This window comes from Bombina bombina, chromosome 1, assembly GCF_027579735.1.
Source record: "Bombina bombina isolate aBomBom1 chromosome 1, aBomBom1.pri, whole genome shotgun sequence".
Lineage (NCBI taxonomy): Eukaryota > Metazoa > Chordata > Amphibia > Anura > Bombinatoridae > Bombina > Bombina bombina.
In genome coordinates this window covers 201,666,611-201,693,812 of record NC_069499.1, presented here as the reverse complement: position 1 = coordinate 201,693,812, position 27,202 = coordinate 201,666,611, and the positions used below count along the sequence as shown (strand labels likewise).

At 41.8% G+C, this 27,202-nt stretch overlaps 1 protein-coding gene across 1 annotated transcript in view; it reads right to left on the bottom strand.

Annotated features, from left to right (window-relative positions):
- MIA2 (MIA SH3 domain ER export factor 2) overlaps positions 1 to 27,202 on the bottom strand; it is a 598,301-nt gene that overhangs the window by 30,598 nt on the left and 540,501 nt on the right. The window lies entirely within an intron of this gene.

Below are 27,202 nucleotides of genomic sequence, written 5' to 3'. Positions count from 1 at the left end.
TAGAACAGACTAATAATGAGACTAGTAAGCTTGGAAAACACTTTAAATCAAGTTAACAAGCAAATATATAAAACGTTACTGTGCCCTTAAGAGAAACAAATTTTGTCAAAATTTGAAAAACAGTGAAAAAAAAAAAAGGCAGTAAAACAAACGAAATTTTTACAGTACATGTAATAAGGTAACAGAGCATTGCACCCACTTGCAAATGGATGATTAACCCCTTAATGCAAAAAACAGATAAAAAAACCCCAAAAAAACGACATAGACGTTTTTAAAAACAGACACAACAAACTGCCACAGCCAACAGTGGGAAGCTTCAGTTAACTGTTTCTATGCAAAATTTAAGCCAGCCATGTGGAAAAAACTTAGGCCCCAATAAGTTTTATCACCAAACATATGTTAAAAAACGATTAAACATGCCAGCAAACGTTTTAAAACACATTTTTACAAGAGTATGTATCTCTATTAATAAGCCTGATACCAGTCGCTTTTACTGCATTTAAGGCTATACCAACATTACAGTGTTATCACCAATGTACGTTAAAAAACGATTAAACATGCCAGCAAACGTTTTAAAACACATTTTTATAAGAGTATGTATCTCTATTAATAAGCCTGATACCAGTCGCTATCGCTGCATTTAAGGCTTTACTTACATTACTTCGGTATCAGCAGTATTTTCTTAGTCAATTCCATTCCTAGAAAAATATTTTACTGCACATACCTTATCTGCAGGAAAACCTGCACGCCATTCCCCCTCTGAAGTACCTCACTCCTCAGAATGTGTGAGAACAGCAAATGGACCTTAGTTACGTCTGCTAAGATCATAGAAAAACGCAGGCAGATTCTTCTTCCAAATACTGCCTGAGATAAACAGCACACTCCGGTGCCATTTAAAAATAACAAACTTTTGATTGAAGAATAAACTAAGTAGAAAGCACCACAGACTCTCACAACCTCCTATCTATGTTGAGGCTTGCAAGAGAATGACTGAATATGGCAGTTAGGGGAGGAGCTATATAGCAGCTTTGCTGTGGGTGGACTCTTGCAGCTTCCTGTTGGGAAGGAGAATATATTCCATAAGTAATGGATGATCCGTGGACTGGATACACTTAACAAGAGAAAAAGAAAATGTATGCTTACCTGATAAATGTATTTCTTTTTAGACACAATGAGTCCACGGATCATCTAATTACTACTGGGAATATCACTCCTGCCCAGCAGGAGGCGTCAAAAAGCACCAGAGCAAAGCTGTTAAATATCACCCCCCTTCCCTCCTACGTCAGTCATTCGACCGAAGTAAAGGAGAGAAAGGAAGTAACAAGGTGCAGAGGTGTCTGAAGTTTATAACAAACCAACAACCTGTCTATAAAGAACAGGGCGGGCCATGGACTCATCGTGTGAAAAAAGAAATACATTTATCAGGTAAGCATACATTTTCTTTTCTTTTTAATGACACAATGAGTCCACGGATCAACTAATTACTACTGGGAATCAATACCCAAGCTAGAGTACACAGATGATAAGGGAGGGACAAGACAGGGAACCTAAACGGAAGGCACCACTGCTTGAAGAACCTTTCTCCCAAAAGCGGCCTCAGCCGAGGAAAAAGTATCAAATTTATAAAACTTTGAAAAAGTGTGAAGAGAGGACAAAGTTGCAGCCTTGACAATCTGTTCCACAGACCATGAGGAAGCAACAGCCCTCGTGGAATGAGCCGTAATTCTCCCTGGAGGCTGCTGTCCAGCAGTCTCATAGGCAAAACGTATGATACTCTTCAGCCAAAAAGAAAGAGAAGTAGTTGTGGCTTTCTGTCCCTTACGTTTTCCCGAGAAAAGCACAAATAAGGCAGAAGACTGATGAAAATCCTTAGTCATCTGTCGGTAGAATTTTAGCGCACGTACCACATCTTATTTGTGCAAAAGCCGGTCCTTCTGAGAAGAAGGATTAGGACACAAGGAAGGAACAACAATCTCCTGATTAATGTTCCGGTCAGAAACTACTTTAGGAAGAAACCCTAATTGTGTTCGTACCTTATCCGAATGTAAAATAAGGTAAGGAGACTCATACTGCAATGCCGAGAGCTCTGACACTCTACAAGCAGATGAAAATAGGAACAAGAAACAAAACTTTCCAAGATAACAACCTAATATCTACGGAATGCATCGGCTCAAACGGAGCCCCTTGAAGAACTTTAAGAACTAAATTAAGACTCCATGGAGGAGTAATTGGTTTGAACACAGGCCTGATCCTGACTAAGGCCTGACAAAAAGATTGCACGTCTGGTACATCCGCCAGATGCTTATGTAACAAAATAGACAAGGCAGATATTTGACCCTTTAGGGAACATGTCGATAATCCTTTCTCCAAACCCTCTTGGAGAAATGACAAAATTCTAGGAATCCTAACTCTACTCCGAGAGTAGCCCTTGGATTCACACCAATAGAGATATTTATGCCATATCTTGTAGTAAATCTTTCTAGTTACAGGTTTACGAGCCTGAATCATGGTCTCTATGACCGATTCTGAAAAGCCCCGCTTGGATAAAATAAAGTATTCAATCTCCAAGCAGTCAGCTTCAGAGAAACTAGATTTGGATGAAGGAAGGGCCCTTGAATTAGAAGGTCCTTCCTCAACGGAAGTCTCCAAGATGGAAGAGACGACATGTCCACCAGATCTGCATACCAAATCCTGCGAGGCCAAGCCAGTGCAATGAGGATCACCGACGCCCTCTTCTGCTTGATTCGAGCAATGACCGAGGAAGAAGAGCAAACAGAGGAAATAGGTATGCTAGACTGAAGGTCAAAGGTACCGCCAGGGCATCTTATCAGTACCGCCTGAGGGTCCTTGGACCTCAATCCGTACCTCGGAAGCTTGGCATTCTGTCGAGATGCCATGAGATCCAATTCCGGCTGACCCCATTTGAGAATCAGGCTGGAAACCACTTCCGGATAGAGTTCCCACTCCCCCGGATGAAAGGTCTGCCTGCTCAGGAAGTCCGCCTCCCAGTTGTTCACCCCTGGGATGTGGATCGCCGACAGACAGCAAGAGTAGGTTTCTGCCCACTGAATTATTTTGGTTACCTCTGTCATCGCTAAGGAACTCCTCGTTCCTCCCTGATGATTGATGTAAGCCACTGAAGTTATGTTGTCCGACTGGAACCTGATAAACTGGACCGAGGCTAACTGGGGCTAGGCCAGAAGAGCATTGAAGATTGCTCTCAGCTCCAGAATGTTTATAGGCAGAACAGACTCTGAATCCAAACTCCCTGAGCCTTTAGGGAGCCCCAGACTGCTCCCCATCCATCCTGGAGTATTTTGTCACAAATCACCCAAGAGGGTCTGTGAAAGCAGGTTCCCTGGAAGAGATGATCCTGAGACAGCCACCAAAGAAGAGAATCCCTTGTCTCCTGCTCTAGTAGTATTCGTGGAGACACATCCTCATAATCTCTGTTCCACTGACTGAGCACGTTTAACTGCAGAGGTCTGAGGTGGAAACGAGCGAACGGGATGATGTCCATTGCCGCCACCATCAGCCCGATTACCTCCATGAACTGAGCCACTGATGGCCGAGGAGCGGACTGAAGAGCTAGGCAAGAATCGAACATCTTTGATTTCCTGACTTCTGTCAGAAAATCTTCATTGATAGGGAATCTATTATGGTTCCCAAGAAAGTTACCTATGTATTTGGAGTTAAGGAGCTCTTTTCCAAATTTATCTTCCATCCATGAGATCGCAGGAAAGATAACATTTCCGTGTGGGACCTTTGAAAGGATGGCGCCTGGACCAGGATGTTGTCCAGATAGGGCGCCACTGCAATGCCCCGTAATCGAAGCACCGCCAACAGAGATACCAGAACCTTTGAGAAAATTCTGGGAGCTGTGGCAAGGCTGAAAGGAAGAGCCACGAGTTGGAAGTGTTTGTCTAGAAAGGCAAACCTTAGAAACCTGTGATGATCCCTGTGGATGGGAACATGCAGGTACACGTCCTTTTAATCCACCGTTGTCATAAATTGACTCTCTTGGACCAAAGGAAGAATGGAACAAATAGTTTCCATCTCGAAGGACGGTACTCTGAGATATTTGTTTAGACTCTTGAGATTCAAAAAAAAATTCCAGACCCCGTTCCTGCATCGGAACAGGAACTATCACTCTCAGGTCAAGGAGGTCTCTTACACAGTGTAAGAACGCCTCTCTTTTTGTATGGTCTACAGATAATCTGGAAAGCAGAAACCTGCCTCTGGGAGGACAACTTTTTAACTCTAGTTTGAATCCCTGGGACACTATGTCCACTGCCCAGGAATCCTGAACATCTCAAATTCAAAACTGAGCGAAAAAGGAAAGTCTGCCCCCTACAAGATCCGGTCCCAGATTGGAGGCAGGCCCTTCATGCTGTCTTTGATTCAATAACAGGCTTCTTGGATTGTTTTCCCTTATTCCAAGACTGTTTGGGTCTCCAGGAAGGTTTATACTGATCTTGCTTGGAAGAGGAAGCAGAAGAATTTGCCTTGAAATTTCGAAAGGAACGAAAATTACGTCTCTTTTGCTTGTTTCTCTTATCCTGAGGGAGAAGATGACCCTTTCCTCCCGTAATATCAGAGATTATTTCTGTTAATCCCAGTCCAAACAAGGTCTTTACCTTGTAAGGAATCGCCAAAAGTTTAGACTTAGATGACACATCCGCAGACCAAAGTTTTAACCATAAGGTTCTGCGGGCTAGAATAGCAAAACCTGATATTTTTGCTCCTAGTTTGATAACCTGTAGGGAAGCATCAATAATAGAGGAATTAGCTACTTTAAGAGCTTTTATCCTATCCTGAATCTCATCAATGGGAGTATCTGTCCTAATAGCATCAGACAACGCATCAAACCAATATGCCGCCGTGCTAGTGATGGTAGCAATGCACACAGCAGGTTGCCATTGTAACCCCTGGTGTACATACATCTTCTTGAGTAACTGTCATATATATTCACTGGATTACTGTCCCTTTAAGGGAGCCCTATAAACTCCCATCATGCCTATGGCTCCTTGCTAATAGTTCTAATCAGTGTAGCTAAGATTCTGAACGCTATAGCTGACACAGCTCAATTAGCTTTTGACTACACAGCTCATACGCTGTATCTTTATTCTAAAAGAAACTACCATTGGAGAATACCTTGTGCAAAGTCTGCTGTTGCACACTGCATCTGTAACTGAACGTTCCTATCGTTCCCCTTTAATTTCAAGTGGACATATGTTTAAATACAGCTGGCTGTTCCAAACACGAACAAGGCAAAGAACCGGATACCCCTACTGAACTGAACCAAGCTTGTGTTCCTTTCCCGTTATTACCGCAACACTTTATAAAACGAGGATAACTCAAACAACCTAGAGAGCATTTGCGGCTCTCCCTTCTCCACTTGCCTGTCAGCAATCCTGCAATCCTGATTGGATAAAAATCACACACCTCCACAGTGACGTCAGACTCACTCCGGACACGCTACGGTCTTTTCGAGTATCTCGTGATGCCTTTTGGCCTTTGCAATGCCCCAGCCACGTTCCAACGGTTCATTAATGACATCTTCAGGGACTTGTTGGACGTGTGCTTGGTGGTTTATTTGGATGACATCCTTATTTACTCACGGGATATACAGGAGCATGTGAAGCATGTACGTTGGGTTCTGGATAGGTTACGTATACATCATCTTTTTGCTAAACCAGAAAAATGTCTCTTTAATGTGACTGAACTTTCCTTCTTGGGTTACCAAATCACTCCATCTGGACTTAGGATGGAAGATAACAAAGTTGATGCTATTCTAAATTGGCCGACTCCTACCTCAAAAAAGGAGGTCCAACGGTTCCTTGGTTTCGCCAATTTTTACCGGAAATTTATTAAAGGATTCTCACAGATAGTTAAACCCCTCTCTTCACTCACCGGTAGCCAGTCATCTTTCCAATGGAATGACCAAGCACAAGTCTCATTTGATTCACTCAAGAGTTCATTTTCTTCTGCACCTATTTTGCATTTCCCTAATCCTGACTTACCTTGCATATTAGAAGTTGATGCATCCAATTATGCTATTGGGGCCATACTATCTCAACAAACTTCTCCTACAGATCCTATTCATCCAGTAGCGTTTTTTTCAAAATTAATGTCATCAGCAGAAAGGAACTACTCCATAGGAGAGAAAGAGCTTCTCGTCATTAGGAAATCATTGGAACACTGGCGCCATCTATTAGAAGGAACGACTATTCCTATAGTCATATATACTGACCACCGCAATTTAGAATATCTACAGTCAAGTAAAACTCTCTCTGCTCGTCAACTCAGATGGAGTTTATACTTCACTAGATTCAACTTCCATATCACTTACCGTCCTGGTTCAAAGAATGGGAAGGCTGATGCTCTCTCAAGATCTCCAATTCCTCCCTCTGATGACATTCCACCGCAAGCAATATTATCCCCAAAACATTTCTTGGGTCTCACTAAACCAACTTCTGACGTTATCTACTCATCACAACAAGTTGATAGCTCCATTCCATTGGATATCCTGCATAAAGGCAAAGATGGTCTATACTATCATGAAGACAGGATTTACATACCACCTAACCTCAGGAGAGATTTGACTGCAACACATCATGATTCACCACTAGCCGGCCATCCCGGTATTGATAGAACTACAGAATTGATTGGTAGAAACTACTGGTGGCCTAAGATGTCCTCGTCTGTTAAGGATTTTGTAAATTCATGTCATGTATGTGTGACTTCGAAACCACAAAAATCACGTCCTTTCGGTTTTTTAAAACCACTTCCTATACCTGACCGACCTTGGGAATCTGTGGGGATGGATTTTATTGTTGATTTACCATCATCATCCAACTACAATACCATATTAGTAGTAGTAGATCGTCTCACAAAGATGGCACATTTTATTCCTTACAAGAAATTTCCTACTGCTTCACAGACTGCCTATCTCTTTATGAAAGAGGTTGTCAGGTTACATGGCATACCTAAAGTTGTCATTACAGATCGTGGAACCCAGTTCACCTCTAAATTCTGGAAGGAACTCTGTAACATCCTCAAAATTGATCATCGCTGCAGCACTGCCTACCATCCGCAGACTAACGGCCAAACGGAGAGAGTCAACCAGTGGTTAGAACAGTATATCCGCTGTTATTGTTCTTACCACCAAGATCAATGGTCGGATAATCTATATACTGCAGAGTTTGCCTACAATAATCTACAGAATGCTTCTATTAAATGTTCACCATTTTTCGCTAACTATGGTTTCCACCCAGTGTTCCATTTACATACGCAACCATCTTCCATTTCTCCGCTTGTTAATGACTCCGTTAATACACTTTCGGACACCTTTTCACATCTACGAGACAACATCAAGGCAGCTCAGGATAAACAAAAACATTATTATGACATCAAGAGAAGGAGTCCTCCTAAATATAAAGTAGGAGATAAGGTTTGGTTATCAACTAAGTATCTTAAACTAAAAACACCCTCCAAAAAGTTTTCCCAATTGTTTATTGGACCCTTCTTAGTAATTGCTGTTATTAATGAAAACGCTGTCAAATTGGATCTTCCTACTTCATATCGCATCCATTCAACATTCCATGTTTCTCTCCTAAAACCCTACTATCCGACCAGACAACAAGCTTCTGACAACGTACCAACACCACTCTTCGACGATGACGATATTTACGAAGTTAAAGCCATATTGGATTCCCGTTGGAATAAGGGTTCCTTACAGTATTTGGTAAGATGGAAGGGTTTTTCGCCTGAGGATGATACATGGGAACCTTCATCTCATATTAATGCTTCCCGTTTAGTTTCCCGTTTCCATCAGCTTCACCCTGATAGACCTGCTCCTTTGGCTGCGGTGCAGCCCCTTTGACGGGGGGATCTGTCATATATATTCACTGGATTACTGTCCCTTTAAGGGAGCCCTATAAACTCCCATCATGCCTATGGCTCCTTGCTAATAGTTCTAATCAGTGTAGCTAAGATTCTGAACGCTATAGCTGACACAGCTCAATTAGCTTTTGACTACACAGCTCATACGCTGTATCTTTATTCTAAAAGAAACTACCATTGGAGAATACCTTGTGCAAAGTCTGCTGTTGCACACTGCATCTGTAACTGAACGTTCCTATCGTTCCCCTTTAATTTCAAGTGGACATATGTTTAAATACAGCTGGCTGTTCCAAACACGAACAAGGCAAAGAACCGGATACCCCTACTGAACTGAACCAAGCTTGTGTTCCTTTCCCGTTATTACCGCAACACTTTATAAAACGAGGATAACTCAAACAACCTAGAGAGCATTTGCGGCTCTCCCTTCTCCACTTGCCTGTCAGCAATCCTGCGATCCTGATTGGATAAAAATCACACACCTCCACAGTGACGTCAGACTCACTCCGGACCGCACATACTGAGTGAGACTCTGCAGCTGTTGGGTGCGGCTCTCCCCTTCCAGGCAGCACGCCAAGTTATCAGCAGGAACAGACTGTTGGAAGCTTCTAAAAAGGTACACAAGAGTTTTTGTAGAGACTTTCTAACAGAAGGGTTTACCAATATCAAGCAAGTGTGAGAGTTTAAGGGACTGTTTAACTGCTTACCTTATTATTACAACTTTGTCATAAATCATTGCAATATCAGGCTACTTCTTTGAACTGTAGTCTCAAAAAAGACAATACCTATATCTTTTCATCTACTTGAAGGTTAATACCTGATAAACAGGAGTATTCTATCCTCTCCTGTAACCTAATAGTCATCAACATTTTGGAAAAACTGTATTTTCTCTCTTCTAATTTCTGCAGTTGTGATCCAAACTAATTCATTATTTACTAACCACCTGAAGAATTGTTAGCTGCCTTACAGTAACCCCTCTAATTTTTTATCCATAGGATCCTTAAAGGCACAACTATCCTCTATGGGTATAGTAGTTCTCTTAGCCAGAGTGGAAACTGCCCCTTCCACCTTGGGTACTGTTTGCCAAGACTCCCTGATAGAGTCCGCTATGGGAAACATCTTTTTAAATATAGGAAATGGGGAAAAAAGGATACCTGGTCTCTCCCATTCCTTAGCAATGATCTCAGTAGCTCTATCTGGCACAGGAAAAACCTCCACGAGGAAGGTACATCAAAATATTTGTTTAGCTTACTGGATTTCTTAGGATTGACTACGACCATGGTGTCGCTGTCGTCCAAAGTAGCTAAAACCTCCCTGAGTAACAGACGGAGGTGTTCTAGCTTAAACCTGAAAGATACAACTTCAGTATCAGCAAGATGAATTACACTGTCAGAATCTAAAATTTCACCTTCAGATGCTACTAAGGTAACCTCCTCCTCAGGCTTCTGGAAGGGGGCATTCGAAAAAGCAACAACTGCGTCAGAAACCTTGCTTACTGAATGTCTGATTTTCCTCTTACGCTTTCCCTGCAACATTGGAAAATCAGACAACGCATCAGAAACTGCAGAAGACATGAGAGAAGCAATGTCTTGTAAAGTAACTCCAGAAGACGTTAGAGGAATTGCAGGGCACTGTATGTGAGGGCGGTAAAATTTGGATCGCTTGAGGAGAAAGCTGCGGCATAAATTGAACATTGTCATTAGATTCCTGAACAGCATCCTCCTTGGAAAATGTTGGTTCAGAAAAAAGTCTATCCCTATAGTTTAAAGTCCTCTCAATACATGAGGAACAGAAAGGAATTGGTGGTTCCACATTGGCATCAAAACACAAAGAACAAGTGGCATTTTGCAGAGCCTCTTGGTCCATTCTGACTCACATTAAGACAATTTATGAATAGAAAGCTTAAGTTTTTCAATAAAAAGTCAAAACATAAAAAATGTTACTGTCACTTTAATTTTTAAACGGTAACATTTTTACTCCTTTTTTTAAGTGCAGAGAGGACAGAAGTCTAAAAAACCCCAACAGATCACCTCTACACCTCAGCAGTACTTTGCTGAGGTGCCTACCTGTTAGTTGCAAACAACCCCCTCTGAGCAGGAGCCGTTCCATCACTAATGAAAACGGAACTTAACAGCAGCTGTCGAGAGTCGGTTTCCGGTCCTAAATACGCACATAAATGCCAGAAAATGCGTAATAGGAAAAGGAGCTGAAGCACTTCACCCTCCGTTAACAGGAAGTACACTAGAAAAAGGCGTGCAACACAAATAGCGCCTCCCGAAGTACCGCCCATCGTGGGCGTGCCAATAAGTTATCTCCCGGTCGGTATAATAGTTATGAAACCATCGGGAGATGTGAACCACCAAAGGAAATTTCTTGCCCCAGTGCCTGCGAATATGCTGTCCATAGTATCTCCTGTTACATACGAGAATCTATGTCTAATAAATAAAGTTCCCATACCAATGAGGCTATGTTATTGTCCCATCCTGCCTGTGAAATAAAGTGCCCAACCTTTTCTGAGTTTCCATTAACCCCAGAATAAAAGTCAGCACTTAGCTCAAATTCTGCCCGACAGGAAGGCAGCTCCCAGGTTTGAGAGGTCCTCTCCCTCACATGGACCTGTGAAATAAAGGAAATGATTGAGTAAGAAAACAAGCAGGCAGTGAAACTCGTCAACACTGAGTGCTTAGGAGCTGTTAGCAGGCAGTCTAGATGGGTTCGCAGAAAGACTCTCCCTGCATCTCCAGACTCTAAATTTCGTCAATGCTCTCACTGAGAGGCTGACAAGACTACTTAAAACTCCAGTCCCGTATCGAAGGACAGATACCCTTCCTAAGGAACTACTCCAAATCTTCTGACATTTCTCTGCCATCCTCCTGTGACGAAAGGCAAAGAATGACTGGGGATGGGGGAAGTGGGAGAGGTATTTGAGCCTTTGGCTGGGGTGTCTTTGCCTTCTCCTGGTGGCCAGGTTCAGTATTTCCCAACAGTAAGGAATGAGGCCGAGGTACTCTTCTTATATTTTTAGCCAAGCAAAAATTTATACCATATCTTGATCAGGATTAGATTCCTGACCATCAGAAATGATCTCACTTCCAGAGGACAAACTTGATGAGATAGAGGTTATTTTTTTTCCTTAGCTGGGCTGATCTATTCAAAATTCAGAAATATAACTGTAGAAAGATTATCAAACCAAAATTATAAGCTGTCTTGGAGGAGGCGTAGCCGCCCTAACTGCTAAAAGTTGAAGGGTGCAGAAAGTCTTGAATCCTGGAGTAGAACTCCCTTGTACGATGGAAACAAACAGAGAACAGAATCCTTTAGAGGAAAAATTAGCATTAGTTTAGTTTGAATGCATAAAAAAAAGATCCATACAAAATTGCAAAGCTGAACTAGTAGTAATAAAATAAACTTGCAATATGCAGATATAAATAAGTACTTGGTGCATCTAACTTACAAAGGCTCTAAAATATAATAGTGGGAACCACTGAATTAATGTTACTGTACAAATCTAACTTATAAAGGATCTAAAATGTAATAGTGGGAACCACTGAATCAATGTTACTGTACAGATTTGAACAAATACAACAGTAAATAAATTACAGCAAATTATTATACTGGGACTTTAAGAGGAAGCCAGAGTAATAAAGGACAATAAATGTGAGCTATAAAGACCCCCTTACATTAAAAACAAAATTTATGCTTACCTGATAAATTTATTTATTTCCAGATATGGTGAGTCCATGACGTCATCATTTACTGTTTGGAATATCACTCCTGACCAGCAGGAGGAGGCAAAGAGAACCACAGCCAAGCTGTTAAGTATCACTCCCCTTCCCACAACCCCCAGTCATTCGACCGAAGGGAAATGGAGAAAAAAGGAGTAGAGGTGCCTGAGGTTTAGTAAAAAATAACTGTCTTAAAATAAAGGGAGGGGTCGTGGACTCACCATATCCGGAAATAAATAAATTTATCAGGCATAAATTTTGTTTTCTTTCCTAAGATATGGTGAGTCCACAACTTCCTCATTTACTGTTGGGAACCAATACCCAAGCTAGAGGACACAGATAACTAGGGAGGGACAAGACAGGTAGACATAAACAGAAGGCACCACCACTTAAAGAACCTCTCTCCCAAAAGAAGTCTCGGAGCCTGTTGCAAAACCTTAAGAACAAGATTAAGGCTCCAAGAAGGAGCAACAAGTTTAAACACAGGCCTGATTCTGACCAGGGCCTGACAAAAAGATTGTACATCTGGCACATTCGCCAGATGCCTGTGCAACAAAATAGACAATGCAGAAATCGGACCCTTTAGAGTACTGACTGACAAACCCTTCTCCAGACCCTCCTGGAGAAAGGACAAAATCCTAGGAATCCTGACCCTACTCGAAGAGTAGCCCTTGGATTCACACCAAAAAACAAAATGTATCCTTACCTGATAAATTTCTTTCTTTCCGGATATGGTGAGTCCATCATCAATTACTGTTGGGAATATCACTCCTGGCCAGCAAGAGGAGGCAAAGAGCACCACTGGTAAACTGTTAAGTATCACTCCCTACCCACAAACTCCAGTCATTAGACTAAAGGTAAATGGAGAAAAAGGAGTAACACAAGGTGCAGAGGTGCCTGAGGTTTAGTAAAAAATATCTGGCTTAAAATAAAGGACGGGGCCGTGGACTCACCATATCAGGAAAGAAAGAAATTTATCAGGTAAGACTAAATTTTGTTTTCTTTTCTAAGATTTGGTGTTTCCACGGCATCATCAATTACTGTTGGGAATCAATACCTAAGCTAGAGGACACAGATGATTAGGGAGGGACAAGACAGGTATACCTAAACAGAAGGCACCACCGCTTGAAGAACCTTTCTCCCAAAAGAAGCCTCAGCCGAGGCATAAGAATTAAATTCTGAAAAAGTATGTAAGGAAGACCAAGTTGCAGTCTTGCAAATCTGATCCACAATAACTTCATTTTGAAAGCCCACGAAGAGGAAACAGTCCTCGTAGAATGAGCTGTAATTCTCTCAGGAGGCTGCTGTCCAGCAGACTTATAATCCAATCATATTATACTTCTCAATCAGAAAGAAAGAGAAGTAGCTTTCTGACCCTTACGTTTCCCAGAGAAACAAACAAACAAGGCAGAAGACTGGCGAAAGTCCTTAGTCGCCAGCAAATAGAATTTAAAAACACGCACCACATCCAAGGTGTGCCATAAACGAGCCTTATGAGAAGAAGGCTAGGACATAGAACAGGCACAACAATTTCCTGATTAATATTTCTATCCGAAACAATCTTAGGAAGGAAACAAAACTTAGAACCAAGAACTGCCTTATTGGAATGAAAGATAAGATAAGGCAACTCACACTGCAAAGCCGAGAGTCCGAGACTCTCAGAGCAGAAGAGAAAGCAAAAAGAAACCTTCCAAGATAACAACTATATCTATGGAATGCAAAGGCTCAAACCGAGCCTGCTGCAAAACCTTAAGAACAAGGTTAAGACTCCAAGGAGGAGCAACAGACTTAAACACAGGCCTGATTCTGACCAAGGCCTGACAAAAGGATTGCACATCTGGCCCGTCCAGACGCCAAGTAGCAAAAAAGAAAATGCAGAACTCTGACCCTTCAGGGTACTGACTGACAAACCCTTCTCCAGACCTCCCTGGAGAAAGGACAAAATCCTAGGAATCCTGACCCTACTCCAAGAGTAGCCCTTGGATTCACACCAATAAAGATATTTACACTATATCTTATGGTAATTCTTTCTAGTAACAGGCTTGCGAGCCTGAATCATGGTCTCAATGAATGAGTCAGAAAAAAAAAACACTCTCAGACAGAACTAAGCGTTCAATCTTCAAACAGTCATCTTCAGAGAAACGAAATTTGGATGAAGGAAAGGACCCTGAATCAGAAGGTACTTCCTCAGAGGCATCCTCCAAGATGGGAAAGACGACATCTCCACTAGATCTGCATACCAGATCCTGCGAAGCCACACAGGGGCTATTAGGACAACCGACGCTCTCTCCCGTTTGATACGAGCAATGACTCGTGAAAGGAGAGAAAACAAAGGAAACGGAATAACTAGCCTGAAGTCCCAAAGACCATCAGAGCAACTATCAGAACGGCTTGTGGATCCCTTGACCTTGAACCGTACCTTGGAAGCTTAGCATTCTGCCGAGACGCCATCAGATCCAGCTCCGACACCCCCCATCTGAGGGTTAAGCTGGAGAACACCACTAGATGGAGTTTCCACTCCCCGGGATGAAAAATCTGCCTGCTCAGAAAATCCCAGTTGACCACTCCAGGAATGTGGGTCGCAGATAGACAGCAATTGTGGGCTTCCGCCCACTGAATAATCCGAGCCACCTCCTTCATGGTTAAGGAACTCCGAGTTTCTCCCTGGTGGTTGATGTAAGCCACTGAGGTTAGATTGTCTGACTGGAACCTGATCACCCGGGCTAAAGACAGCTGAGGCCAAGCCATCAGAGCATTGAATATCGCTCTCAACTCCAAGATGTTTATGGGGAGAGCAGACTCCTCCCGAGTTTAGAGTCCATGTGCCTTTATGTAAGATTCAAGCCTGCTTAGTATGGATGAATGTGATATAGGTTTGTAGCACAGTATCAAATGAGAATACTATTACTTGGTAAACCCATATAGATATATGTGCAGTTAATCTAAGATTAATGATTTCCTGCATAAAATACACACTATAGTATAATCTGCAATATTAGGAATAATATCAAAATAAATCTTGGAATAAACAGGCTTGTAAAATATAAGAGGTTATGGAATAGGTGAAACTTTCCAAATGAATAAGTAAGGAGTAATTAATAATTGAATGCGTAATATGAAGAAATTGAATACACAGCAAGTAAGTCTTATCCAAGGTAATTTAGATAGAATCACATAATGGAGAAATTCTGCAAATAAAGTTATAATGCAAACGAGGTATTGTACCTTGCAAACTGTGAGTGCGGTAGGTAGTGACAAACACTTCCGGGTTCTGTACGCTGCGAGTGCAGCAGGAGTTGAGACACGCTGAAGCCGGCTAACTGACTGCGTGTGACGTCACGATTCTCCGGTGCAGCCGAAAAACAAGATAAAGTTAATGAAACGGAACAGATAAGTTATAACTGTTTAGAACTTCAATAACCGGTTATTCTTAATGGGAGCCTCAAGCTTGTTTAAAATAACATATGAGCGCATAAGATGGTACAGGTAGCGTAAGTCCACAATTAACAGACAGTCTTGAATAAATGTAAGTACTTGCCCAAACTTAGATTTCCAATATTGAAGAAGTTGTAACAGGCTGGAATACACTGGGAGATTCGTAGTAAAATGTTCTTGAAAGAAATAACTCCAGTTGTAGATGAGATAAGATTCAATTTAGAAACTTACAGAGAACTGAGAGGCTCAGTGTTACTCTGAGGAGAATAACAAAATACTAAGCAAGGTGTGCTTAGTGATCAGGTGTTTTATGGGAGTGAGTAGGTTATGATTGGTTGATCTCTAATTAAGGAAACAGTGCACCCTAAACCCTGACACTTTAACAAGTCCCAGACTGCTCCCCAACCTAGCAGGCTGGCGTCCGTGGTCACAAACACCCAGGAAGGTATCAAAGTATGTTCCCTGAGACAAATATTCTTGAGAAAGCCACCACGGGTGAGAGTCTCTTGTCAACTGATCTAGATCTATCCTCTGAGACAGATCTGAATGGTCCCCGTTCCATTAACTGCGCATGCATAACGGCAGAGTTCTCAAATGGAATCGAGCAAAGGGAATGATGTATCATATATTGAGCCGCTGATGGAATAATAATATAATATATTAGGGAATCCATTATGGTCCCTAAGAAAACAACCCTTGTAGCTGAAACAAGGGAACTCTTTTCCAGATTCACTTTCCATCTGTGGGAACGTAGAGAAGACAACTGGATCTCTGAGTGAGAGTTATCCTAATGAAAAGATGGCGCCTGAATCAATATGTCGTCCAGGTAGGGCTCCACTGCAATTCCCCCGAGACCAGATCACTGCCAAGAGCGCCCCCAGAACCTTTGTTAGAAAATTCTGGGAGCTGTGGCAAGGCCAAATGGAAGAGCTAAAAACTGAAAGTGTTTGTCCTAAAAAACGAATCTCAGAAATTTGCAATGATCCCTGAATAGGAACATGAAAGCAAGCATCCTTCAGGTCTATGGTCGTCATGAACTGACCCTCTTACACTAAAGGAAGAATGGAACGGATAGTTTCAATCTTGAAGGACGGTACTCTGAGAAACTTGTTTAGACACTTCAGGTATAATAGGTATAATATAAGTATGGAAGTTCCCTCTTTTTTGTGAACCACAAACAGATTTGAATAGAATCCTAGGCCGTGTTCCTCTACAGGAACTGGAACTATCACTCCCAGGGAGGAAAATTCTGAACACCTTTCAAGAACGCCTCTCTTCTTATCTGGACTGCAGATAACCTTGAGAGAAGAAACCTGCCCCTGAGAGAAAAGACCTTGAGATACTATGTCCACAGCCCAGGTATCTGGGTCAACTCGTATCCATGCCTGTGCTGATTTAGACTCAGTTGCAGGCTTCTTTGATTGCTTCCCCTTGTTCCAAGACCGATTGGACACCCAGGCAAGACTTGGACTGCTCCTGCTTGGAAAAGAAGAGGAAAATTTTCCTTTAAAGTTACAAAAGGAACGAAAATGATTCTGACGTCCTTTAGTTCTATTCTTCTTATCTTGTGGAAGAAAAGACCCTTTCCACTGTAAAGGTACCATAGGCTGACCAAGATTTCAGCCACAATGCCCTGCGAGCTAGCACAGCAAAGTCAGATATCTTGGCTCCCAGCTTAAAATTCTGCATGGTAGCATCAGAAGTAAATGATTTGGCTAGCTTAAGGGCCTAAATCCTGTCTTGGATCTCCTCTAAGAGAGTCTCTACATGAAGAGAATCAGATAAGGCGTCAAACCAATAGGATGCCACACTAGACACAGTGGCAATACACACTGCAGGTTGCCATTGGAGACCTAGATGAACATACATCTACATAAAAAAAAGCCTCCAGCATTTTGCTTAAAGGATCATCAATCCTTCCTCAATAGGAACAGAAGTTCTCTTGGTCATTAAATAATCAATTTAACTGATCTCTTAGGGTTGACAACGACAGGAATATCAGAGTCGTCCAAAATAGCCAAAACCTCCTTTAACAGTACACAAAGGTGTTCAAACTTAAATCTTAAGGTTACAACTTCAGCATCAGACGAAGGGATTATACTGTCCAAATCTGAGATTTCACCCTCAGTGACTACCAACGTATTTTCCAAATCAGACTTATGAGAGCAGAAACATTTGGGTAGCAGAGATTGGAGTAGAAACCTTACTGTCTGAATCTCTATTTTTCCTCTTGCGTTTTCCCTTTGCATAGGAAAGTCAGATAATACCTCAGATGCCACAAAATATACCTGGGTAGTGAATTCTGCTTGCAAATAAACTCCTCCAGGAGGCGTAGAGGAACTGCAGGACACTGTATGTGACGCCAAAGAGGCTTGGGACATTTGAGGAGAAAGCTGTGGCAATACCTAAACAGCCTCATTCTGAGAGACATAAGGCTCAGAAAATTTAAATTAATATTTCTTTAAACTTAAAATTCTCACTTATCAAGAGAACAAAAAGTTACATGCAACCAAAATAATTGTGTTGTCAATTAAAAATGTCTCAGGGCATGAAAACAATAATTGACAGGAACAGACCCCTGTCCATATACTAAACCTTAAATATTAAGGATTTCCCTGCAGGTTAACTATAACCAATCCTATATGATAGGATTACAAAGCAGCATGACGACTGCTGGGGAAATAGCAGCATTGCACCCTTATGACAACAGTTATTGCACGAACACTTAATTTAATATACAACAAATAATCTGTCAATTAAAAAAATTTAAATAAAATTTCTTGAATTTATTTCATAAAGCACTTGGCGATAGTCCTAACTAAGGCTCTGATACTCAGATACAGAAGTTAACATTGCCTCTCTGTTTTTAGACGGGTATCGGAAGCGGGTCATATAATCGGACTCAGCCGTAGGCTAAAAATAGTGTTGATCCAGCAAAGGAAGAAGGGAGGCGGAGACACCTACACATTAAAGAAAAAGCATGGAGAAGAAAATCCCACAGCAAAATGCGCTCCACAGCCATAACCATTAAAATAATAGAACAGTAGTGACAATTTACAACCCCCCCCAGCTTCTTCATAAATGGAGAAGAAAATATTGCATGATCTGCTTAAAAGAAACTGCGCAACAAGGCGCATGTTCCATTAGAGCCATTCCGGAGCAGCCTCTTAGTGACTGACTAATCATTGTATGAGGGATAAAAACGTATAACAAAAATTGTCCCAAGGATATTTTCCATTAAAAAAAAAACGTCTAATAACAAGTTAACCCCTTCAATGTTATTTAATAAAGGGTTAACCAGAAGTCTCTCTTTCACATACATTAAAGGTGCCTGCATCCTGCCTATAAAGATATCCTTACTAAGGATATACTGAGTCCCAATAAATATTGCAGAAAATGTACAGTACCAGTCTCCAGAACTGAAAAGACAAAAAAGGCACTTGCCTACATCTAGCCATCCAGCAGGAGGACAGCTCTCATGGCGCGAGAGGAAGCCAACCCTCACAGAGACCTGTAGAAAAAAGAATGATCAGAGTAAACCTACTCTGGCTTTCTATATTAAAGCAGCAACAATGTTAGAAAAATGCAGCAAGGCCCACCTCACAAGTTCCTAACTGCTTTAAAGCCACTGCTACTCTACTGAAGAGATCAACTTGGACTACAGCTATACCCAGAACACAGGAAAGATCAGAGCAAACCTACTCTGGCTTTGAAAATAATAAAATCTTGCTTGAAGCGAAAGAAATCAAATTTTTCAGACACCAAAAACTTCACCTCCTCCATTAACAGAGGCAAAGAGAATGACTGGGGTTTGTGGGTAGGGAGTGATACTTAAAAGGGACACTGAACCCACGTTTTTTTCTTTCGTGATTCAGATAAAGCATGCAATTTTAAGCAACTTTCTAATTTACTCCTATTATCAAATTTTCTTAATTCTCTTGATATCTTTATTTGAAAAGCAAGAATATAAGTTTAGATGCCGGCTCATTTTTAGTTAACAACCTGGGTTGTTCTTGCTGATTGGTGGATTAATTTACCTGACCAATAAAGTGCTGTCCAGGGTCTGAACCAAAAAATAGCTTAGATGACTTCTTTTTCAAATAAAGATAATAAGAGAATGAAGACAAATTGATAACAGGAGTAAATTAGAAAGTTGCTTAAAATTGCATGCTCTATCTGAATCACAAAAGAAAAAAAATTGGGTTCAGTGTCCCTTTAACAGTTTAACTGTGGTGCTTTTTGCCTCCTCCTGCTGGTCAGGAGTGATATTCCCAACAGTAATTGATGATTCCATGGACTCACCATATCTTAGGAAAGAAAAGATATTTACGCCATATCTTATGGTAAATCTTTCTTGTAACAGGATTACAAGCCTAAACCATCATCTCATCAGAAAAACCATGCTTAGACAGAACTAAGCGTTCAATCTCCAAGCAGTCCACTTCAGAGAAATGAGATTTGGATGAAGAAAGGGACCCTGAATCAGAAGGTCTTTCCTCAGAGGCAGTCTCCAAGGTTAGAGAGATGACATCTACACTAGGTCTGCATACCAGATCCTGCGAGACCATGCAGGGGCTGTTAGAATCACTGACACTCTCTCCTGTTTGATAGGAGCAATGACTAGCGGCAGAAGAGCAAACGGAGGAAACAGGTTTGCTAGCCTGAAATCCCAAGAGACCGCCAGAGCATCTATCAGAGCGGCCTGTGGATCTCTTGACCTTGAACCGTACCTTGGAAGCTTGGCATTCTGCCAAGACACCATCAGATCCAACTCAGGCACCCCCCATTTGAGGGTTAAGTTGGAGAACACCTCCAGATCGAGTTCCCACTCCCCGGGATGAAAAGTCTGTCTGCTCAGGAAATCCGCTTCCCAGTTGTCCACCCCTGGAATGTGAATAGCAGATAGACAACAATTATGAGCTTTTGCCCACTGAATAATCCGAGCTACCTCCTTCATGGCTAAGGAACTCCGAGTTCCTCCCTGGTGGTTGATGTAAGCCACTGAGGTTATGTTGTTTGACTGAAATCTGATAAACCGGGCTAAGGACAACTGAGGCCAAGTTATCAGGGCATTGTAAATCGCTCTCAACTCCAAAATATTGATGGGAAGAGCAGACTCCTCACGAGTCCAAAGACCCTGCGTCTTTAACTAGTCCCAGACTGCTCCCCAGCCTAGCAGGCTGGCGTCCGTGGTCACAATCACCCAGGAAGGTCTCCGAAAGCATGGGCCCTGAGACAGGTGTTCCTGAGAAAGCCACCACGGAAGAGAGTCTCTTGTCGACCGGTCTAGATCTATACTCTGAGACAGATCCGAATAGTCTCCGTTCCATTGGCAAAGAGAATGACTGGGGGTTGTGGGAAGGGGAGTGATACTTAACAGCTTGGCTGTGGTGCTCTTTGCCTCCTCCTGCTGGCCAAGAGTTATATTCCCAACAGTAAATGATGACGTCATGGACTCACCATATCTTAGGAAAGAAATAGTAAGTTAACTTTTATGAAATATATATAATATATATGAGATGGGAGAAAACATAATTTATGCTTACCTGATAAATTTATTTCTCTTGTAGTGTATCCAGTCCACGGATCATCCATTACTTATGGAATATATTCTCCTTCCCAACAGGAAGTTGCAAGAGTCCACCCACAGCAAAGCTGCTATATAGCTCCTCCCCTAACTGCCATACTCAGTCATTCGACCGAAAACATGCAGAGAAAGGAAAAACCATAGGGTGCAGTGGTGACTGTAGTTCAAATGAAAAAATTACCTGCCTTAAAGTGACAGGGCGGGCCGTGGACTGGATACACTACAAGAGAAATAAATTTATCAGGTAAGCATAAATTATGTTTTCTCTTGTTAAGTGTATCCAGTCCACGGATCATCCATTACTTATGGAATACCAATACCAAAGCTAAAGTACACGGATGATGGGAGGGACAAGGCAGGTACTTAAACGGAAGTTACCACTGCCTGTAAGAAACCCTTTCTCCCAAAAATAGCCTCCGAAGAAGCAAGGTATCAAATTTGTTAAATTTGAAAAAGTATGAAGCGCAGACCAAGACTCCGTCTTGTAAATCTGTTCAACAGAAGCCACATTTAAAAAAGGCCCAAGTGAAAACCACAGCTCTAGTAGAATGAGCTGTAATCCCTTCAGGAGGCTGCTGTCAAGCAGTCTCATAAGCTAAATGAATTCTGCTTTTTAACCAAAAAGACAGAGAGGCTGCTGAAGTCTTTTGACCTCTCCTCTGTCCAGAATAGACAACAAACAAGGTGAACGTTTGATGAAAACTGTAGTAGCTTGTAAGTAAAACTTTAAAGCCCAAACCACGTCCAATATTGTGTAATAGACGTTCCTTCTTTGAGGAAGGATTAGGATACAAGCATGGAACAACTATCTCTTGAGTGATGTTCTTGTTAGATACAACCTTAGGAAAAAACCCAGGTTGGTACGCAGGACTACCTTATCCGTACGAAGGACCAGATAAGGAGAATCACATTGTAACACAGATAACTTGGAGACTCTACGAGTCGAGGAAATAGCTACCCAAAAGGAACTTTCCAAGATAAAGATTGATATCTATGGAACAAAAAAGGTTCAAACGGAACTTCTTGAAGAAACCTTAAGAACCAGGTTTAAGCTCCATGGTGGAGCAACAGTTTTAAACACGGGCTTGGATCTAACCAAAGCCTGACCAAATGCCTGAACGTCTAGAATACCTGCCAGACGCTTGTGCAAAAATCTGTCCCTTTTAAGGAATTAGCTGACAACCCTTTTCTCCAAAACATCTTGGAGAAAAGATAATATCCTGGGAATCCAGACTTTACTCCATGAGTAACCCTTGGATTCATAACAATCAGATATTTACACCATATCTATGTTCAATTTTCCTAGAGACAGGCTTTCATGTCTGTATTAAGGTATCAATGACTGACTCGGAGAAGCCATGCTTTGATAACATCAAGCGTTCAGTCTCCAGGCAGTCCATCTCAGATTGATTCTATTTAGATGGTTGAAAGGACCCTGAGGTAGAGGGACCTGTCTCAGAAGCAGAGACCGTGATGGAAAGGATGACATGTCCACCAGATCTGCATACCAAGTCCTGCGTGGCTACGCAGGCGCTGACAAAAACCCCAAAGCCCTCTCCTGCTTGGTCTTGACCTCCGGAGGAATCCCACACCCCCGGAAGAAAAGTCTGACAACTTAGAAAAACCACCTCCCAGTTCTCAACACCTGGGATATGGATAGCTGATAGACAAGAGTGAGTCTCTGTCCAGTGAATTATTGTAAGACTTCTAACATCGCTAGGGAACTTCTGTTCCCCCTTGATGGCTGATGTAAACCACAGTCGTGTATATTGTCCGACTGAATATGATGTACCTCAGAGTTGCTTAACTGAGGCCAAGTCTGAAGAGCATGGAATATCACTCCCAGTTCCAGAATATTTATTAGAAGGAGGGTCTCCTCCTAAGTCCACTATCCCTGAGCCTTCAGGGAGTTCCAGACTGCATCCCAACCTAAAAGGCTGGCATCTATTGTAACAATTGTCCCATCTGACCTGCGGAAGGTCATACCCTTGGACAGATGGACCCGACATAGTCACCAGAGAATCTCTGGTCTCTTGGTCCAGGTTTAACAGGGGGACAAACCTGTGTAATCCCCGTTCCTCTGACTGAGCATGCATAGTTGCAGCGGTCTGAAATGTAGACGTGCAAACGGTACTATGTCCCTTGCCGCTACCATTAAGCCGATTTCATTCATGTACTGAGCCACCGAAGGGCGCGGATGGAATGAAAAACACGGCAGAAATTTAGAAACTTTGACAACCTGGACTCCGTCAGGTAAATTTTCATTTCTACAGAATCTATCAGAGTCCCTAAGAGGGAAACCCTTGAGATTGGGGATAGAGAACTCTTTCCTTGTTCACTTTCCACCCATGTGATCTCAGAAATGCCAGTACTACGTCCGTATGAGACTTGGCAATTTGGATGTTTGACGCCTGTATCAGGATGTCGTCTAAATAAGGGGCCACTTCTATGCTCCGCGGCCTAAGGACCGCCAAAGCGACCCCAGAACCTCCATAAAGATTCTTGGGGCTGTAGATATCCCAACGGAAAGAGCTACAAACTGGTAATGCCTGTCTAGAAAGGCAAACCTGAAAAACGATGGTGATCTTTATGCATCACAATGTGAGGATAAACATCCTTCAAATCCATTGTAGTCCTCTATTGACTCTCCTGGATCATAGTTAAGATGGTACGAATAGTTTCCATCTTAAAAGACGGAATTCTGAGGAATTTGTTTAAGATCTTTAGATCCAAAATAGGTCTGAAGGTTCCCTCTCCTTGGAAACCACAAACAGATTTGAGTAAAAACTCTGTCCCTGTTCCTCTCTTGGAACTGGATGGATCTCGTACACAATGTAAGAATGCCTCCTTCTTTATCTGGTTTGCAGATAATTGGAAAGGCGAAATCTCCCCTTTTTTTGGGGGGGAATCTTTGAAATCCAGAAGATATCTCTGGGATATAAATTCCAATGCCTAGGGATCCTGGGCATCTCTTGCCCACGCCTGGGCGAAGAATGAAAGTCTGCCCCCTATAGGATCCGTTACCGGATAGGGGTCCGTTCCTTCATGCTGCCTTAGAGGCAGCAGCAGGCTCCTTGGCCTGCTTATCTTTGTTCCAGGTCCGATTGTCACCAGACCGCCTTGGACTGAGCAAAAATTCCCTCTTGTTTTGCCTTAGAGGAAGTGGATGCCACACCTGCCCTGAAGTTTTAAAAGGCACGAAAATTAGACCTTTCTTGGCCCTTGATTTGGACCTATCCTGAGGAAGGGCATGACCTTTTCCTCCAGTGATATAAGCAATAATCTCCTTCAAACCAGGCCCGAATAGGGTCTGCCCCTTGAAGGGAAGTTAAGTAGCTTATTTATTAAAGTCACGACAGCTGACCATGATATAAGCCATAGCGCTCTGCGCACCAGTATAGTAAAAATACAGAATTCTTAGCCGTTAGTCTAGTCAAATGAACAAAGGCATCAGAAAACAAAGGAATTGGCTAGCATAAGCTTGTCAAATATATTCATCCAATGGATTCGCTAACTGTAAAGCCTCATCAAGAGACTCAACCCAGAACGCCGCAGCAGCAGTGACAGAAGCAATGTATGCAAGGGGCTGCAGGATAAAACCCTGTTGAATAAACATTTTTTATCCATTGGATCTAAAAAGCACAACTGTCCTCGCCAGAGGTAGTGGTACGCCTAGCTAGAGTAGAAACTCTTCTCTCCACCTTAGGAACTGTCTGCCAGAAGTCCCGTGTGGTCGTAACTATTAGAAAACATTCTTCTAAAAAATAGGAGGGGAAGAGAACGGCACACCTGGTCTATCCCATTCCTTATTAAAAAAAAATATTTTTTTTTTAATAAACCTCTTTAGGTATTGGAAAAACATCAGTACACACCGGCACTGCATATTATTTATCCAGTCTACACAATTTCTCTGGCCCTGCGATTGTACACATTCATTCAGAGCAGCCAAAGCCTCCCTGAGCAACAAGTGGAGGTTCTCAAGCATAAATTTTAAATGTAGAAATATCAGAATCAGGTTAAATCATCTTCCCTGAGTCAAAAAAATCACCCACAGACTAAGCATATTGTGAGGTAGTATCATACATGGTTCTTAAAGCGTCTGTATGCTCTGTATCTACCCCCAGAGCTATCTGCTTTCCTTTAATTTCAGGTAGTCTGACTAATACTGCTGCCAGAATATTATTCACCACCTTTGCCATGTCTTGTAAAATAAACGCTATGGACGCCCTTGATGTACTTGGCGCCATTTGAGCGTGAGTCCCTGAAGCGGGAGTCGAAGGGTCTGACACGTGGGGAGAGTTAGTTCGGCATAACTTTCCCCTCGACAGAATCCCCAGGTAAAATAAACGCTATGGGTGCCCTTGATGTACTTGGCGCCATTTGAGCGTGAGTCCCTAAAGCGGGAGTCAAAAGGTCTGACACGTGGGGAGAGTTAGTCGGCATAACTACCCCCACGACAGAATCCTCTGGTGATAATGTTTTTAAAGACAAAAAATTATCTTTATTGTTTAACATGAAATCAGTACATCTGGTACACATTCTAAGATGGGGTTCCACCATGGCTTTAAAACATAATGAACACAGAGCTTCCTCTATGTCAGACATGTTAGAACAGACTAATAATGAGACTAGTAAGCTTGGAAAACACTTTAAATCAAGTTAACAAGCAAATATATAAAACGTTACTGTGCCTTTAAGAGAAACAAATTTTGTCAAAATTTGAAAAACAGTGAAAAAAGGCAGTAAAACAAACGAAATTTTTACAGTACATGTAATAAGGTAACAGAGCATTGCACACACTTGCAAATGGATGATTAACCCCTTAATGAAAAAAACAGATAAAAAAAAACGACATAGACGTTTTTAAAAACAGACACAACAAACTGCCACAGCAGAGCTGTGGATTACCTTCCCTATAAACGATTTTGGAAGTCTTTTTAGCCCTTTAGAAATGTCCTGTAGTATTCATGGGACTGCTGAGGGAATCTGGATGATTAATTTTGTAATTTTAACTGCGCAAAAAAGCGCTAAATTAGGCCCTTCCCACTCATATTACAACAGTGGGAAGCTTCAGTTAACTGTTTCTATGCAAAATTTAAGCCAGCCATGTGGAAAAAACTTAGGCCCCAATAAGTTTTATCACCAAACATATGTTAAAAAACGATTAAACATGCCAGCAAACGTTTTAAAACACCTTTTTACAAGAGTATGTATCTCTATTAATAAGCCTGATACCAGTCGCTTTAACTGCATTTAAGGCTATACCAACATTACAGTGTTATCACCAATGTACGTTAAAAAACGATTAAACATGCCAGCAAACGTTTTAAAACACATTTTTATAAGAGTATGTATCTCTATTAATAAGCCTGATACCAGTCGCTATCGCTGCATTTAAGGCTTTACTTACATTACTTCGGTATCAGCAGTATTTTCTTAGTCAATTCCATTCCTAGAAAAATATTTTACTGCACATACCTTATCTGCAGGAAAACCTGCACGCAATTCCCCCTCTGAAGTACCTCACTCCTCAGAATGTGTGAGAACAGCAAATGGATCTTAGTTACGTCTGCTAAGATCATAGAAAAACGCAGGCAGATTCTTCTTCCAAATACTGCCTGAGATAAACAGCACACTCCGGTGCCATTTAAAAATAACAAACTTTTGATTGAAGAATAAACTAAGTATAAAAAACCACAGACTCTCACGACCTCCTATCTATGTTGAGGCTTGCAAGAGAATGACTGAGTATGGCAGTTAGGGGAGGAGCTATATAGCAGCTTTGCTGTGGGTGGACTCTTGCAACTTCCTGTTGGGAAGGAGAATATATTCCATAAGTAATGGATGATCCGTGGACTGGATACACTTAACAAGAGAAATACATTAGTCAGTTTGACAAAGCATGCATTTGTTGGTTGGAAATAAAAAATGCTATAGAGCTAAATCCTCTAAAAGGCACAACCCAGAGGGGACAGTTCCTGGCTGCCCCAAAATATGGTAATCAATATAGATAAGACAGACACAGTGTGTGCAGAACATGAGTGTATATAAATAAAGCAAGTACGGAGCGGTGTATTAACTAACCACTGAGGCACATAACAATCACAGATACGTTTAGGTTGTTGTATGCACAACACCAGTCTCCAAATTTAACCTATATAAGGTGAATATCGCAATAAATAAATAAAGAGTCCTCCAATCCTGGTATATTGCTCTTACCCTCTCCTGATACTATCACCAGAGAAATGAGCAGCACATCCATTGCAATTGATGGCCGCCAGAAGCAAGGAGAAAACTAGTAGAGCAACAAGCACATCGGGAAATATGTTAACGCTCTCAATACCAGAGAGCTAAGGGCCCGCATTTTTCAAACATACCCCTTGCACCAGCAAATAACACCTCTATGAGTGCAGATGGAGGGAGAGTATGGTGGAGCGTGCTAAACATAGCCGATATAACACTAAAGTAAGCATAAGCATGCAAATAAAAACCTTGGTATAACACTTCTTTAAGGAGCCTCAGCAAATAAAAGATCCAGCAGAGCAAAAATAAA